Here is an 18,904-nt window from a genome sequence, read left to right as displayed (position 1 = left end):
GTATGTAAGTAGGCGAGATGGTCAGGGAGCGTTATTGGATTGCATGTTAATTGATAGGCGCGTGAAAGGGAGGCTTTTGGATCATAATGTGCTGAGATGTGCAACTGGAGGGATGTCTGATCATTATCTTGTGCAGGCGAGTGAAGATTTGTAAAGGTTTTCAGAAAAGAAGAGAGAATGTTAGGGTGAAGAGAGTGGTGAGAATAAGTGAGCTTGGGAAAGAGTCTTGTGTGAGGAAGTACCAAGAGAGAATGAGTACAGAATAGAAAAAGGTGAGAACAAAGGACATGGGGAGTAAGGGAGGGATGGGATGTATTTACGAAAGCAGTGATGGCTTGCGCAGAAGATGCTTGTGGCATGAGAAGCGTTGGAGGTGGGCAGATTAGAAAGGGTGGTGAGTGGGGGGATGAAGAATTAAGATTGTTAGTGAAAGCGAAGAGAGAGGTATTTGGAGGATGTTTGCAAGGAAATAATGCAAATGACTGTGAGATGTATAAAAGAAAGAGGCAGGAGGGCAAGAGGTGAAAAAGAGGGCCAATGAGAGTTGGGGTGAGAGAGTATCATTAGATTTTAGGGAGAATAAAAAGATGTTTTGGAAGGGGGTATATAAAGTGCGTAAGACATGGGAATCAAAGGGAACTTCAGTGAAGGGGCTAATGGGGTGTTGATAACAAGTAGTGGTGAAGTGAGGACATGGAGTGATTATTTTGAAGGTTTGTTGAATGTATTTGATGATAAAGTGGCAGATATAGGGTGTTTTGGTCGAGGAGGTGTGCAAAGTGAGAGGGCTAGCGAGAATGATTTGGCAAATACAGAAGAGGTAGTAAAAGCTTTGCGGAAGTTGAAAGCCAGCAAGGCAGCAGGTTTGGATGGTATTGCAGTGGAATTTATTTAAAAAGGGGTGACTGTATTGTTGACTGGTTAGTAAAGTTATTCAGTGTATGTATGACTCCTAGTGAGGTGCCTGAGGATTGGCGGAATGCTTGCATAGTGCCACTATACAAATGCAAAGCGGATAAAAGTGAGTGCTCAAATTACAGAGGTATACAAAACATCAGATTGGGGAAGGGCACTGTGGTTTCAGAAGCGGTATGGCATGTGTGGATCAGGTGCTTGCTTTGAAGAAGTTATGTGAGAAATACTTAGAAAAGCAAATGAATAGAGTTGATAGAGATGATAGGGATAGAGATGCTCTGGGGAAAGTATTAAGAATATATGGTGTGGGAGGCAAGTTTTTAGAAGCAGTGAAAAGTTTTAATCGAGGATGTAAGGCATATGTACGTGTAGGAAGAGAGGAAAGTGATTGGTTCTCAGTGAATGTAGGTTTGCGGCAGGGGTGTGTGATGTTTCCATGGTTGTTTAATTTGTTTATGGATGGGGTTGTTCGGGAGGTGAATGCAAGAGCTTTGGAAAGACGGGCAAGTTTGCAGTCTATTGTGGATGATAGAGCTTGGGAAGTGAGTCATTTGTTGTTCGCTGATGATACAGCGCTGGTGGCTGATTAGTGTGAGAAATTACAGAAGCTGGTGATGAGTTTGGTAAAGTGTGTGATGAAGAAAGCTTATAATAAATGTGAATAAGAGCAATGTTATTAGGTACCGGGGTTGAGGGATAAGTCAACTGCGAGGTAACTTTGAATGGAGAAAAACTGGAGGAATGAAGTTTTTCATATATTTGGGAGTGGATTTGGCAGCGGATGGAACCATGGAAGCGGAAGTGAATCAGAGGGTGGGGGAGGGGTCGAAAGTTCTCGGAGCGTTGAAGAATGTGTGGAAGTCAAAAACATTATCTCGGAAAGCAAAAATGGGTGTTTGAAGGAATAGTGGTTCCAACATTGTTATATGGTTGTGAGACGTGGGCTACACAGAGTTGTGCGGAGGAGCGTGGATGTGCTGCAAATGAAATGTTTGAGGACAGTATGTGCTGTGAGGTGGTTTGATCGAGTAAGTAATAATAGGGTAAGAAAGTTGTGTGGTAATGAAAAGAATGTGCTTGAGAGAGCAGAAGAGAGTGTTTTGAAATGATTTGGTCACATGGAGAGAATGAGTGAGGAAAGATTGACCAAGAGGATATATGTGTCAGAGGTGGTGGGAACGAGGAAAAGTGGTAGACCAAATTGGAGGTGGAAAGATGGAGTGAAAAAGATTTTGAGTGATCGGGGCCTGAACATGCAGGAGGGTGAAAGGCGTGCAAGGTATATAGTGAATTGGTACCGAGGTCCACGTGCTGTCAATGGATTGAACCAAGGCTTGTGAAGCGTCTGGGGTAAACCTTGGAAAGCTCTGTGGGGCCTGGTTGTGGAAAGTGAGCTTTATTTTCAGTGCATTATTGCATGACCGCTAGAGACTGAATGTGAGCGAATGTGGCCTTTGTTCTCTTTTCCTAGTGCTACCTCGCACACATGAGGGGGAGAGGTTTTTTATTTCATGTGTGGCGGGGTGGCGATTGGAATGAATAAAGGCAGATAATATGAATTATGTATATGTGTATAAATGTATGCGCCTGTGTGTGTATATATATGTATATGTTGAGATCTATAGGTATGTACATTTGCATGTGCGGACGTGTATGTATATACATGTGTATGTGGGTTGGTTGGGCCATTCTTCCGTTTGTTTCCTTACGCTACCTCGCTAACGCGGGAGACAGCGAGAAACTAAGATAAAATAGAGAAATAGATAAACATATATATATATATATATATATATATATATATATATATATATATATATATATATATATATATATATATATATTTATATTTATTTATCTCATTTTGCTTTGTCGCTGTCTCCCTCGTTAGCGAGGTAGCGCAAGGAAACAGACGAAAGAATGGCCCAACACACCCACATACACATATATATACAAACACGTCCACACACGCAAATATACATACCTATACATCTCAATGTACACATTTATATATACACACAGACATATACATATACATACATGTACATAATTCATATTGTCTACCTTCATTTATTCCCATCTCCACCCCGCCACACACGGAAATATAAACCCCTCCCCCCTCATGTGTGCGAGGTAGCGCTAGGAAGAGACAACAAAGGCCCCATTCGTTCACACTCAGTCTCTAGCTGTCATGTAATAATGCACCGAAACCACAGCTCCCTTTCCACATCCAGGCCCCACACAACTTTCCATGATTTACCCCAGACACTTCATATGCCCTGGTTCAATCCATTGACAGCACGTCGACACCAGTATATCACATCGTTTCAATTCACTCTACCCCTTGCACGCCTTTCACCCTCGTGCATGTTCAGGCCCCGATCACTCAAAATCTTTTTCACTCCATCTTTCCACCTCCAATTTGGTCTACCACCTCTGACACATATATCCTCTTGGTCAATCTTTCCTCACTCATTCTCTCCATGTGACCAAACCATTTCAAAACACCCTCTTCTGCTCTCTCAACCACACTCTTTTTATTTCCAAACAACTCTCTTACCCTTACATTACTTACTCGATCAAACCACGTTACACCACATATTGTCCTCAAACATCTCATTTCCAACACATCCACCCTCCTGCGCACAACTCATCCATAGCCCACTCCTCGGAACAATACAACATTGTTGGAACCACTATTCCTTCAAACATACCCACTTTTGCTTTCCGAGATAATATTTTCGACTTCCAAACATTCTTCAAGGCCCCGAGAATTTTCGCCCCCTTCCCCACCCTATGATTCACTTCCGCTTCCATGGTTCCATCCGCTGCCAGATTCACTCCCAGAGATCTAAAATACTTCACTTCCTCCAGTTTTTCTCCATTCAAACTTACCTGCCAATTGACTTGACCCTCAACTCTACTGCATCTAATAACCTTGGTCTTATTCACATTTACTCTTAACTTTCTTCTTTCACACACTTTACCAAACTCAGTCACCAGCTTCTGCAGTTTCTCACATGAATCAGCCACCAGCGCTGTATCATCAGCGAACAACAACTGACTCACTTCCCAAGCTCTCTCGTCCACAACAGACTGCATACTTAACCCTCGTTCCAAAACTCTTGCATTCACCTCCCTGACAACCCCATCCATAAACAAATTAAACAACCATGGAGACATCACACACCCTTCCGCAAACCAATATTTACTGAGAACCAATCACTTTCTCTCTTCCTACACGTACACATGCCTTACATCCTCGATAAAAACTTTTCACTGCTTCTAACAAATTGCCTCCCACGCCATATATTCTTAATATCCTCCACAGAGCATCTCTATCAACTCTATCATATGCCTTCTCCAGGTCCATAAATGCTACATACAAATGCATTTGCTTTTCTAAGTATTTCTCACATACATTCTTCAAAGGAAACACCTGATCCACACATCCTCTACCACTTCTGAAACCACACTGCTCTTCCCCAATCTGATGCTCTGTACATGCCTTCACCCTCTCAATCAATACTCACCCATATAATTTACCAGGAATACTCAACAAACTTATACCTCTGCAAAGTGAGCACTCACTCTTATCCGATTTGCCTTTGTACAATGGCACTATGCAAGCATTCCGCCAATCCTCAGGCACCTCACCATAAATCATACATACATTAAATAACCTTACCAACCAGTCAACAATACAGTTACCCCCTTTTTTAATAAATTCGACAGCAATACCATCCAAACATTCTGCCTTGCCGGCTTTCATCTTCCGCATAGCTTTTCCTACCTCTTCTCTGTTTACCAAAGCATTTTCACTAACCCTCTCACTTTGCACACCACCTCGACCAAAACACCCTATATCTGCCACTCTATCATCAAAGAAATTCAACAAACCTTCAAAATACTCACTCCATCTCCTTCTTACATCACCACTACTTGTTATCACCTCCCCGTTAGTCCCCTTCTCTGAAGTTCCCATTTGCTCCCGTGTCTTACGCACTTTATTTACCTAATTCTAAAATACCTTTTTATCCTCCCTAAAATTTAATGATACTCTATAATCCCAACTCTTATTTGCCTTCTTTTTCACCTCTTGCACCTTTCTCTTGACCCCCGGCCTCTTTCTTTTATACATCTCCCACTTATTTGCATCTTTCCCTGCAAAAATCATCCAAATGCCTACCTCTTCTCTTTCACTAATAATCTTACTTCTTCATCCCACCACTCAATAACCTTTCTAAACAACCCACCTCCCACACTTCTTATGCCACAAGCATCTTTTGCGAAAGCCATCACTGCTTCCCTAAATACATCCCATTCCTCCCCCACTCCCCTTACCCCCTTTGTTCTCACCTTTTTCAATTCTGTACCCGTTTTCTTCTGGTACTTCCTCACACAAGTCTCCTTCCCAAGCTCACTTACTCTCACCATTCTCTTCATCCCAACATTCTCTCTTCTTTTCTGAAAACCTCCACAAATCTTCACCCTCGTCTCCACAAGAGAATGATCGGGCATCCCTCCAGTTGCACCTCTCAGCACATTAACATCCAAAAGTCTCTCTTTCGCGCGTCTATCAATTAACACGAAATCCAATAACGCTCTCTGGCTATCTCTCCTACTTACATATGTATACTTATGTATATCTTGCTTTTTAAACCAGGTATTCCCAGTCACCAGTCCTTTTTCATCACATAAATTTACAAGCTCTTTACCATTTCCATTTGCAACACTGAACACCCAATGTATACCAATTATTCCCTCAACTACCACATTACTCACCTTTGCATTCAAATCACCTATTACTATAACCCGGTCTTGAGCATCAAAACCACTAACACACTCATTCAGCTGCTCCCAAAACACTTGCCTCTCATGATCTTTCTTCTCATGCCAGGTGCATATGCACTAATAATCACCTATCTCTCTCCATCAACTTTCAGTTTTACCCATATCAATCTAGAATTTCCTTTCATACACTCTATCACATACTCCCACAACTCCTGTTTCAGGAGTAGTGCTACTCCTTCTCTTGGTCTTGTTCTCTCACTAACCCCTGATTTTACTCCCAAGACATTCCCAAACCACTCTTCCCCTTTACCCTTGAGCTTTGTTTCACTCGGAGCCAAAACCTCGAGGTTCCTTTCCTCAAACATACTACCTATCTCTCCTTTTTTCTCATCTTGGTTACATCCACACACATCTAGACACCCCAATCCGAGCCCTCGAGGAGGCTGAGCACTCACCGCATGACTCCTTCTTCTCCTTTCCCTTTTAGAAAGTTAAAATACAAGGAGGGGAGGGTTTCTGGCCCGCCGCTTATGTCCCCTTTAATCGCCTTCTTTGACACGTGAGGAATGCGTGGGAAGTATTCTTTCTCCCCTATACCCAGGGATGTATATATATATATATATATATATATATATATATATATATATATATATATATATATATATATATATATATATATATATATATATATATATATATATATATATATATATATTTAAATATAGACATATATATATATATATATATATATATATATATATATATATATATATATATATATATATATATATATATATATATATATATATATATATTTGTATGTCTATATACTTATGTAAGTAGGAGAGATGGCCAGAGAGCGTTATTGGATTACGTGTTAATTGACAGGCGTGCGAAAGAGAGACTTTTGGATGTTAATGTGCTGAGAGGTGCAACTGGAGGGATGTCTGATCATTATCTTGTGGAGGCTAAGGTGAAGATTTGTATGGGTTTTCAGAAAAGAAGAGTGAATGTTAGGGTGAAGAGGGTGGTGAGAGTAAGTGAGCTTGGAAAGGAGACCTGTTTGAGGAAGTACCAGGAGAGACTGAGTACAGAATGGAAAAAGGTGAGAACAATGGAAGTAAGGGGAGTGGGGGAGGAATATGATGTATTTAGGGAATCAGTGATGGATTGCGCAAAAGATGCTTGTGGCATGAGAAGAGTGGGAGGTGGGTTGATTAGAAAGGGTAGTGAGTGATGGGATGAAGAAGTAAGAGTATTAGTGAAAGAGAAGAGAGAGGCATTTGGACGATTTTTGCAGGGAAAAAATGCAGTTGAGTGGGAGATGTATAAAAGAAAGAGACAGGAGGTCAAGAGAAAGGTGCACGAGGTTAAAAAAGGGCAAATGAGAGTTGGGGTGAGAGAGTATCATTAAATTTTAGGGAGAATAAAAAGATGTTCTGGAAGGAGGTAAATAAAGTGCGTAAGACAAGGGAGCAAATGGGAACTTCAGTGAAGGGCGCAAATGGGGAGGTGATAACAAGTAGTGGTGATGTGAGAAGGAGATGGAGTGAGTATTTTGAAGGTTTGTTGAATGTGTTTGATGATAGAGTGGCATATATAGGGTGTTTTGTTCGAGGTGGTGTGCAAAGTGAGAGGGTTAGGGAAAATGATTTGGTAAACAGAGAAGATGTAGTGAAAGCTTTGCGGAAGATGAAAGCCGGCAAGGCAGCAGGTTTGGATGGTATTGCAGTGGAATTTATTAAAAAAGGGGGTGACTGTATTGTTGACTGGTTGGTAAGGTTATTTAATGTATGTATGACTCATGGTGAGGTGCCTGAGGATTGGCGGAATGCGTGCATAGTGCCATTGTACAAAGGCAAAGGGGTTAAGAGTGAGTGCTCAAATTACAGAGGTATAAGTTTGTTGAGTATTCCTGGTAAATTATATGGGAGGGTATTGATTGAGAGGGTGAAGGCATGTACAGAGCATCAGATTGTGGAAGAGCATTGTGGTTTCAGAAGTGGTAGAGGATGTGTGGATCAGGTGTTTGCTTTGAAGAATGTATGTGAGAAATACTTAGAAAAGCAAATGGATTTGTATGTAGCATTTATGGATCTGGAGAAGGCATATGATAGAGTTGATAGAGATGCTCTGTGGAAGGTATTAAGAATATATGGTGTGGGAGGAAAGTTGTTAGAAGAAGTGAAAAGTTTTTATCGAGGATGTAAGGCATGTGTACGTGTAGGAAGAGAGGAAAGTGATTGGTTCTCAGTGAATGTAAGTTTGCGGCAGGGGTGTGTGATGTCTCCATGGTTGTTTAATTTGTTTATGGATGGGGTTGTTAGGGAGGTAAATGCAAGAGTTTTGGAAAGAGGGGCAAGTATGAAGTCTGTTGGGGATGAGAGAGCTTGAGAAGTGAGTCAGTTGTTGTTCGCTGATGATACAGCGCTGGTGGCTGATTCATGTGAGAAACTGCAGAACCTGGTGACTGAGTTTGGTAAAGTGTGTGGAAGAAGAAAGTTAAGAGTAAATGTTAATAAGAGCAAGGTTATTAGGTACAGTAGGGTTGAGGGTCAAGTCAATTGGGAGGGGAGTTTGAATGGAGAAAAACTGGAGGAAGTGAAGTGTTTTAGATATCTTGGAGTGGATCTGGCAGCGGATGGAACCATGGAAGCGGAAGTGGATCATAGGGTGGGGGAGGGGGCGAAAATTCTGGGGGCCTTGAAGAATGTGTGGAAGTCGAGAACATTAACTCGGAAAGCAAAAATGGATATGTTTGAAGGAATAGTGGTTCCAACAATGTTGTATGGTTGCGAGGCGTGGGCTATGGATAGAGTTGTGCGCAGGAGGATGGATGTGCTGGAAATGAGATGTTTGAGGACAATGTGTGGTGTGAGGTGGTTTGATCGAGTAAGTAACGTAAGGGTAAGAGAGATGTGTGGAAATAAAAAGAGCGTGGTTGAGAGAGCAGAAGAGGGTGTTTTGAATGGTTTGGGCACATGGAGAGAATGAGTGAGGAAAGATTGACCAAGAGGATATATGTGTCGGAGGTGGAGGGAACGAGGAGAAGAGGGAGACCAAATTGGAGGTGGAAAGATGGAGTGAAAAAGATTTTGTGTGATCGTGGCCTGAACATGCAGGAGGGTGAAAGGAGGGCAAGGAATAGAGTGAATTGGAGCGATGTGGTATACCGGCGTTGACGTGCTGTCAGTGGATTGAATCAATGCATGTGAAGCTTCTGGGGTAAAGTATGGAAAGCTGTGTAGGTATGTATATTTGCGTGTGTGGACGTATGTATATACATGTGTATGGGGGGGGGGGGCTGGGCCATTTCTTTCGTCTGTTTCCTTGCGCTACCTCGCAAACGCGGGAGACAGCGACAAAGTATCATAACAATAATAATGATATATATATATATATATATATATATATATATATATATATATATATATATATATATATATATATATATATATATATATATATATATATATATATCCCTGAGGATAGGGGAGAAAGAATACTTCCCATGTATTCCCTGCGTGTCGTAGAAGGCGACTAAAAGGGAAGGGAGCGGGGGGCTGGAAATCCTCCCCTCTTGTTTTTTTTTTTTTTCCAAAGAAGGAACAGAGAAGGGGGCCAGATGAGGATATTCCCTCAAAGGCCCAGTCCTCTGTTCTTAACGCTACCTCGCTAATGCGGGAAATGGCGAATAGTATGAATGAAAAGAAAGAATATATATATATATATATATATATATATATATATATATATATATATATATATATATATATATATATATATATATATATATATATAGGGGATAGGGGAGAAAGAATACTTCCCACGTATTCCCTGCGTGTCGTAGAAGGCGACTAAAAGGGGAGGGAGCGGGGGGCTGGAAATCCTCCCCTCTCACTTTTTTTTTAATTTTCCAAAAGAGAAGGGGAACAGAGAAGGGGCCCAGGTGAGGATATTCCCTCAATGGCCCAGTCCTCTGTTCTCAACGCTACCTCGCTAATGCGGGAAATGGCGAATAGTATGAAAGAAAGAAAAAAAGATATATATATATATATATATATATATATATATATATATATATATATATATATATATATATATATATATATTTATTTATTTATTTATTTATTTTGCTTTGTCGCCGTCTCCCGTGTTTGCGAGGTAGCGCAAGGAAACAGGCGAAAGAATGGCCCAACCCACCCAGATACACATGTATATACATACACATCTACACACACACAATATACCTTCAGATATACCCATTTTTGTCCTCCCAGATAACAGCTTCTCTTTCCAGACATTTTTCACTGTGCCCATACATATACATATCAACATATACACATATACATACACTGAAATATACATATATACACATGTACATATTCATACTTGCTTGCCTTCATCCATTTCTGTTGCTACCCTACTTCAGCGAGATAGCGCCAGGAACATAGACATAAAAGGCCACATTCTTTCACAAGCAGTCTCTAGCTGTCATGTGTAATGCACCGAGACCACAGATTCCCATCCACATCCAGGCCCCACAGACCTTTCCATGGTCTACCCCAGACGTTTCACATGCCCTGGTTCAGTCCATTGGCAGCATATCAACCTCGGTATACCACATCGTTCCATTTCGCTTAATTCCTTGAACACCTCTCACCCTCCTGTATGTTCAGGCCCCAATCACTCATATCTATTTCATTCCATCCATATAAAGTTTTGTGGGGCCCGGATGTGGAAAGGGAGCTGCGGCCCCAGTGCATCACATATAACAGCTAGAGACTGAGTGTGAACAAATGTGGCCCCTGCTGTCTCTTCCCAGCGCCACCCCACGCGCATTCGGGGGAAGGGGGCGTCATCTCATGTGTGGCGGGATGGCGATGGGAATGGATGAAGGCAGCATGTATGAATATGTACATGTGTATATATATGTATATGTCTGCGTATGTATACGTATGTATACACCGAAATGTATAGGTATGTATATTCCTATGTATATGTGCGTGCATGGGCGTTTATATATACACACGTGTATGTGGTTGCTCAAATTTCAGAGGGATAAGTTTGTTAAGTATTCCTGGTAAATTATATGGGAGGGTATTGATTGAGAGGGTGAAGGCATGTACGGAGCATCAGATTGGGGAAGAGCAGTGTGGTTTCAGAAATGGTAGAGGATGTGTGGATCAGGTGTTTGCTTTGAAGAATGTATGTGAGAAATACTTACAAAAGCAAATGGACTTGTATGTAGCATTTATGGATCTGGAGAAGGCATATGATAAGAGTTGATAGAGATACTCTGTGGAAGGTATTAAGAATATATGGTGTGGGAGGCAAGTTGTTAGAAGCAGTGAAAAGTTTTTATCGAGGATGTAAGGCATGTGTAAGTGTAGGAAGAGAGGAAAGTGATTGGTTCTCAGTGAATGTAGGTTTCCGGCAGGGGTGTGTGATGTCTCCATGGTTGTTTCATTTATTTACAGATGGGGTTGTTAGGGAGGTGAATGCAAGAGTTTTGGAAAGAGGGGCAAGTATGAAGTCTGTTGGGGATGAGAGAGCTTGGGAAGTGAGTCGGTTGTTGTTCGCTGATGATACAGCGCTGGTGGCTGATTCATGTGAGAAACTGCAGAAGCTGGTGACTGAAAATGGTAAAGTGTGTGAAAGAAGAAATTTAAGAGTAAATGTGAATAAGAGCAAGGTTATTAGGTACAGTAGGGTTGAGGGTCAAGTCAACTGGGAGGTAAGTTTGAATGGAGAAAAACTGGAGGAAGTAAAGTGTTTTAGATATCTGGGACTGGATCTCGCAGCGGATGGAACCATGGAAGCGGAAGTGGATCATAGGGTGGGGGAGAGGGCGAAAATTCTGGGAGCCTTGAAGAATATGTGGAAGTCGAGAACATTATCTCGGAAAGCAAAAATGGTTATGTTTGAAGGAATAGTGGTTCCAACAATGTTGTATGGCTGCGAGGCGTGGGCTATGGATAGAGTTGTGCGCAGGAGGGTGGATGTGCTGGAAATGAGATGTCTGAGGACAATATGTGGTGTGAGGTGGTTTGATCGAGTAAGTAACGTAAGGGTAAGAGAGATGTGTGGAAAAAAAGAGAGCGTGGTTGAGAGAGCAGAAGAGGGTGTTTTGAAATGGTTTGGGCACATGGAGAGAATGAGTGAGGAAAGATTGACCAAGAGGATATATGTGTCGGAGGTGGAGGGAACGAGGAGAAGTGGGAGACCAAATTGGAGGTGGAAAGATGGAGTGAAAAAGATTTTGTGTGATCGGGGCCTGAACATGCAGGAGGGTGAAAGGAGGGCAAGGAATAGAGTGAATTTGATCGATGTGGTATACCGGGGTTGACGTGCTGTCAGTGGATTGAATCAGGGCATGTGAAGCGTCTGGGGTAAACCATGGAATGTTGGGTGGGGCCTGGATGGGGGAGCGGAGCTGTGTTTTCGGGCATTATTGCATGACAGCTGGAGACTAAGTGTGAACGAATGGGGCCTTTGTTGTCTTTTCCTAGCGCTGCCTCGCACGCATGAGGGGGAAGGGGGATGGTATTCTATGTGTGGCGGGGTGGCGATGGGAATGAGTAGAGGCAGACAGTGTGAATTGTGTGCATGGGTATATGTGTATGTGTCTGTGTGTGTATATGTGTGTACATTGAGATGTATAGGTATGTATATTTGTGTGTGTGGACGTTTATGTATATGCATGTGTGGGGGGAATGGGTTGGGCCATTTCTTTCGTCTGTTTCCTTGCGCTACCTCGCAGACGCGGGAGACAGCGACAAAGCAAAATGAATAGATAAATAGATATATATATATATTATACCTTGACGCTGTCTCCCATATTAGCGAGGTGGTGCGGGGAAACAGACGAGAGAGTGGCCCGGCCCAACCACATATATATATATACATATATATATATATATATATATATATATATATATATATATATATATATATATATATATATATATATATATATATATATATATATATATATATATATACATATATATATATATATATATATATATCCCTGGAGATAGGGAAGAAAGAATACTTCCCACGTATTCGCTGCGTGTCGTAGAAGGCGACTAAAAGGGAAGGGAGAGGGGGGGTCTGGATATCGTCCTTTCTTATTTATTTTTCCTTTTTTTTCCCCAAAAGAAGGAACAGAGAAGGGGGCCAGGTGAGGATATTCTGTCAAAGGTCCAGTCCTCTGTTCTTAACGCTACCTTGCTAACGCAGGAGATGGCGAATAGTATGAAAGATATATATATATATATATATATATATATATATATATATATATATATATATATATATATATATATATATATATATATATATATATATAAATATTTTCTTTTTTTATTTTGCTTTGTCGCTGTCTCCCGCGTTTGCGAGGTAGCGCAAGGAAACAGACGAAAGAAATGGCCCAACCCACCCCCAAACACAATGTATATACATACGCGTCCACACACGCAAATATACATACCTATACATCTCAATGTACACATATATATATACACACACAGACACATACATATATACCCATGCACACAATTAACACTGTCTGCCTTCATTCATTTCCATCGTCACCTCGCCACATATGGAATACCATCCCCCTCCCCCCTCATGTGTGCGAGGTAGCACTAGGAAAAGACAACAAAGGCCACATTCGTTCACACTCAGTCTCTAGCTGTCATGCAATAATGCCCGAAACCACAGCTCCCTTTCCACATTCAGGCCCTTCACAACTTTCCATGGTTTACCCCAGACGCTTCACATGCCCTGATTCAATCCACTGACAGCACGTCAACCCCGGTATACCACATCGATCAAATTCACTCTATTCCTTGCCCTCCTTTCACCCTCCTGCATGTTCAGGCCTCGATCACACAAAATATTTTTCACTACATCTTTCCACCTCCAATTTGGTCTCCCACTTCTCGTTCCCTCCACCTCCGACACATATATCTTCTTGGTCAATCTTTCCTCACTCATTCTCTCCATGTGCCCAAACCATTTCAAAACACCCTCTTCTGCTCTCTCAACCACGCTCTTTTTATTTCCACACATCTCTCTTATCCTTACATTACTTACTCGATCAAACCACCTCACACCACATATTGTTCTCAAACATCTCATTTCCAGCACATCCACCATCCTGTGCACAACTCTATCCATAGCCCACGCCTCGCAACCATACAACATTGTTGGAACCACTATTCCTTCAAACATATCCATTTTTGCTTTCCGAGATAATGTTCTCGACTCCCATACATTCTGCAAGGCTCCCAGGATTTTCGCCCCCTCCCCCACCCTATGAATCACTTCCGCTTCCATGGTTCCATCCGCTGCCAGATCCACTCCCAGATATCTAAAACACTTTACTTCCTCCAGTTTTCTTCCATTCAAACTTCTCTCCCAATTGACTTGACCCTCAACCCTACTGTACCTAATAACCTTGCTCTTATTCACATTTACTCTTAACTTTCTTCATTCACACACTTTACCAAACTCAGTCACCAGCTTCTGCAGTTTCTCACATGAATCAGCCACCAGCGCTCTATCATCAGCGAACAACAACCGACTCACTTCCCAAGCTCCCTCATCCACAACAGACTTCATACTTGCCCCTCTTTCCAAAACTCTTGCATTCACCTCCCTAACAACCCCATATATCACAGTTTTTCGCGTGATCAAGATATTACTATGAGTCCACGGGGAAAATGAGACGAGAGTGCACTTTCGTGTAACACTTTCTTGTTACTTGATGTACATCGAAGAGACGAGGCTGGACGCCATTTGGTAAACGTTTTTGCCAAATGGCGTCCAAGGAAATTATATGGGAAGGTATTGATTGAGAGGGTGAACGAATGTACAAAGCATCAGATTGGGGAAGAGGAGTGTGGTTTCAGAAGTGGTAGAGGATGTGTGTATCAGGTATTTGCTCTGAAGAATGTATGTGAGAAATACTTAGAAAAAAAAAGGATTTCTATTTTTCATTTATGGATCTGGAGAAGGCATATTACACAGTTGATAGAGATACTCTGTGAAAGGTATTAAGAATGTATGGTTGGGAGGCAAGTTGTCAGAAGCAGTGAAAAGGTTTTATTGAGTAAGTAAGGCATGTGTACGAGTAGGAAGAGAGAAAAGTGTTTGGTTCTCAGTGAATATAGGTTTGCGGCAGGGGTTGTGATGTCTCCATGTTTGTTTAATTTGCAGATGAATGTGGTTGTTAAGGAGGTGAATGCAAGGGTTTTGGAAAGAGGGGCAAGTATGCAGTCTGTGGTGGATGAGAGAGCTGATGATACAGCACTGGTGTCTGATTCAGGTGAGAAACTGCAGAAGCTTTTGACTGAGTTTGGTAAAGTATGTGAAAGAAGAAAGCTGAGAGTAAATGTGAGTAAGAGCAAGTCTATTAGGTATAGTAGGATTTAGGGACATGTCAATTGGGAGGTAAGTTTGAATGGAGAAAACCAGGATGAAGTGAAGTGCTTTAGATATCTAGGAGCGGATTTGGCAGCGGATGGAACCATGGAAGCGGGAATGCATCATAGGGTGGGAGAGGGGGCGAAAGTTCTCGTAGCCTTGAAAATTGTGTGGAAGTCGAGAACGTCATTTTGGAAGGCAGAAATTGGTATGTTTGAGGGGAGAGTGGTTCCAGCAGTGTTATATGGTTGCGAGGCGTAGGCTATAGATAGAGTTATGCGGAGGAGGGTGGATGTGCTGGAAATGAGATGTTTGAGGACAATATGAGGTGTGAGGTGGTTTGATTGGGTAAGTAATGAAAGGGTAAGAGAGATATTCGGTAATGGAAAGAGTCTGGGTGAGAGAGCAGAAGAGGGTGTTTTGAAATGGTTTGGTCACATGGAGAGAATGTGTGAGTAAAGATTGACCAAGAGGATATATGAGTAAGAGGTGGAGGGAACAAGGAGAAGTGTGAGACCAAATTGGACGTGGAAAGATGGAGTGAAAAAGATTCTGGGTAATCGGGGCCTGAACATGATGGAGGGTGAAAGGCGTGCAAGGAATCGAATGAATTGGAACGATGTGGTATGCCGGGGTCGACGTGCTGTCAATGGATTGAACCACAGCATGTGAAGCGTTTGGGGTAAACCATGGAAAGTCTTGTGGGGCATGGATATGGAAAGCGAGCTGTGGCTTCGGTGCATTATACATGACAGCGAGAAAGTGATTTTGAACGAATGTGTCCTTTATTGTGTTTTCTTAGCGCTAACTCGTGCACATGCGGGGGCAGGGCGTTGTCATTTCATGTGTGACGGGGTGGCAACGGAAATGAATAAGGGCAGACAGTATGAATTATGTACATATATATATATATATATATATATATATATATATATATATATATATATATAAGTATATATTTTTTTTCTTTTTTTTTATACTTTGTCGCTGTCTCCCGAGTTTGCGAGGTAGCGCAAGGAAACAGACGAAAGAAATGGCCCAACCCCCCCCCATACACATGTATATACATACGTCCACACACGCAAATATACATACCTACACAGCTTTCCATGGTTTACCCCAGACGCTTCACATGCCTTGATTCAATCCACTGACAGCACGTCAACCCCGGTATACCACATCGCTCCAATTCACTCTATTCCTTGCCCTCCTTTCACCCTCCTGCATGTTCAGGCCCCGATCACACAAAATCTTTTTTGTGTGAAATATATATATATATATATATATATATATATATATATATATATATATATATATATATATATATATATATATATATATATATATATATATATATTTTCTTTTCTTTTTTTTTGCTTTGTCGCTGTCTCCCGCGTTTGCGAGTTAGCGCAAAGAAAAAGACGAAAGATATGGCCCAACCCACCCCCATACACATGTATATACATACGTCCACACACGCAAAATATACATACCTACACAGCTTTCCATGGTTTACCCCAGACGCTTCACATGCCCCGATTCAATCCACTGACAGCACGTCAACCCGGTATATCACATCGCTCCAATTCACTCTATTCCTTGCCCTCCTTTCACCCTCCTGCATGTTCAGGCCCCGATCACACAAAATCTTTTTCACTCCATCTTTCCACCTCCAATTTGGTCTCCCACTTCTCCTCGCTCCCTCCACTTCCGACACATATATCCTCTTGGTAAATCTTTCCTCACTCATTCTCTCCATGTGCCGAAACCATTTCAAAACACCCTCTTCTGCTCTCTCAACCACGCTCTTTTTATTTCCACATATCTCTCTTACCCTTACGTTACTTACTCGATCAAACCACCTCACACCACACATTGTCCTCAAACATCTCATTTCCAGCACATCCATCCTCCTGCGCACAACTCTATCCATAGCCCACGCCTCGCAACCATACAACATTGTTGGAACCACTATTCCTTCAATACCCATTTTTGCTTTCCGAGATAATGTTCTCGACTTCCACACATTCTTCAAGGCCCCCAGAATTTTCGCCCCTTCCACCACCCTATGATCCACTTCCGCTTCCATGGTTCCATCCGGTGCCAGATCCACTCCCAGATATCTAAAACACTTCACTTCCTCCAGTTTTTCTCCATTCAAACTCACCTCCCAATTGACTTGACCCTCAACCCTACTGTACCTAATAACCTTGCTCTTATTCACATTTACTCTTAACTTTCTTCTTTCACACACTTTACCAAACTCAGTCACCAGCTTCTGCAGTTTCTCACATGAATCAGCCACCAGCGCTGTATCATCAGCGAACAACAACTGACTCACTTCCCAAGCTCTCTCATCCCCAACAGACTTCATACCTGCCCCTCTTTGCAAAACTCTTGCATTCACCTCCCTAACAACCCCATCCATAAACAAATTAAACAACCATGGAGACATCACACACCCCTGCCGCAAACCTACATTCACTGAGAACCAAAAACTTTCCTCTCTTCCTACACGTACACATGCCTTACATCCTTGATAAAAACTTTTCACTGCTTCTAACAACTTGCCTCCCAGACTATATATTCTTAATACCTTCCACAGAGCATCTCTATCAACTCTATCATATGCATTCTCCAGATACATAAATGCTACATACAAATCCATTTGCTTTTCTAAGTATTTCTCACATACATTTTTTAAAGCAAACACCTGATCCACACATCCTCTACCACTTCTGAAACCACACTGCTCTTCCCCAATCTGATGCTCTGTACATGCCTTCACCCTCTCAATCAATACCCTCCTATATAATTTACCAGGAATACTCAACAAACTTATACCTCTGTAATTTGAGCACTCACTCTTATCCCCTTTGACTTTGTACAATGGCACTATGCACGCATTCCGCCAATATATATATATATATATATATATATATTTTTTTTTTTTTTTTTTTTTCATACTATTGGCTATTTCCCGCGATAGCGAGGTAGCGTTAAGAACAGAGGACTGGGCCTTTGAGGGAATATCCTCACCTGGACCTCTTCTCTGTTCCTTCTTTTGGAAAATTAAAGAAAAAAAAAAACGAGAGGGGAGGATTTCCAGCCCCCCGCTCCCTTCCCTTTTAGTCGCCTTCTACGACACGCAGGGAATACGTGGGAAGTATTCTTTCTCCCCTATCCCCAGGGAATATATTAAGCATATGGATGGGGTTGTTAGGGAGGTAAATGCAAGAGTTTTGGAAAGAGGGGCAAGTATGAAGTCTGTTGGGGATGAGAGAGCTTGGGAAGTGAGTCAGTTGTTGTTCGCTGATGATACAGCGCTGGTGGCTGATTCATGTGAGAAACTGCAGAAGCTGGTGACCGAGTTTGGTAAAGTGTGTGGAAGAAGAAAGTTAAGAGTAAATGTGAATAAGAGCAAGGTTATTAGGTACAGTAGGGTTGAGGGTCAAGTCAATTGGGAGGTGAGTTTGAATGGAGAAAAACTGGAGGAAGTGAAGTGTTTTAGATATCTTGGAGTGGATCTGGCAGCGGATGGAACCATGGAAGCGGAAGTGGATCATAGGGTGGGGGAGGGGGCGAAAATTCTGGGGGCCTTGAAGAATGTGTGGAAGTCGAGAACATTATCTCGGAAAGCAAAAATGGGTATGTTTGAAGGAATAGTGGTTCCAACAATGTTGTATGGTTGCGAGGCGTGGGCTATGGATAGAGTTGTGCGCAGGAGGATGGATGTGCTGGAAATGAGATGTTTGAGGACAAT

Source organism: Panulirus ornatus, chromosome 4 (assembly GCF_036320965.1).
Source record: "Panulirus ornatus isolate Po-2019 chromosome 4, ASM3632096v1, whole genome shotgun sequence".
Lineage (NCBI taxonomy): Eukaryota > Metazoa > Arthropoda > Malacostraca > Decapoda > Palinuridae > Panulirus > Panulirus ornatus.
This window is presented reverse-complemented; position numbering follows the sequence as displayed.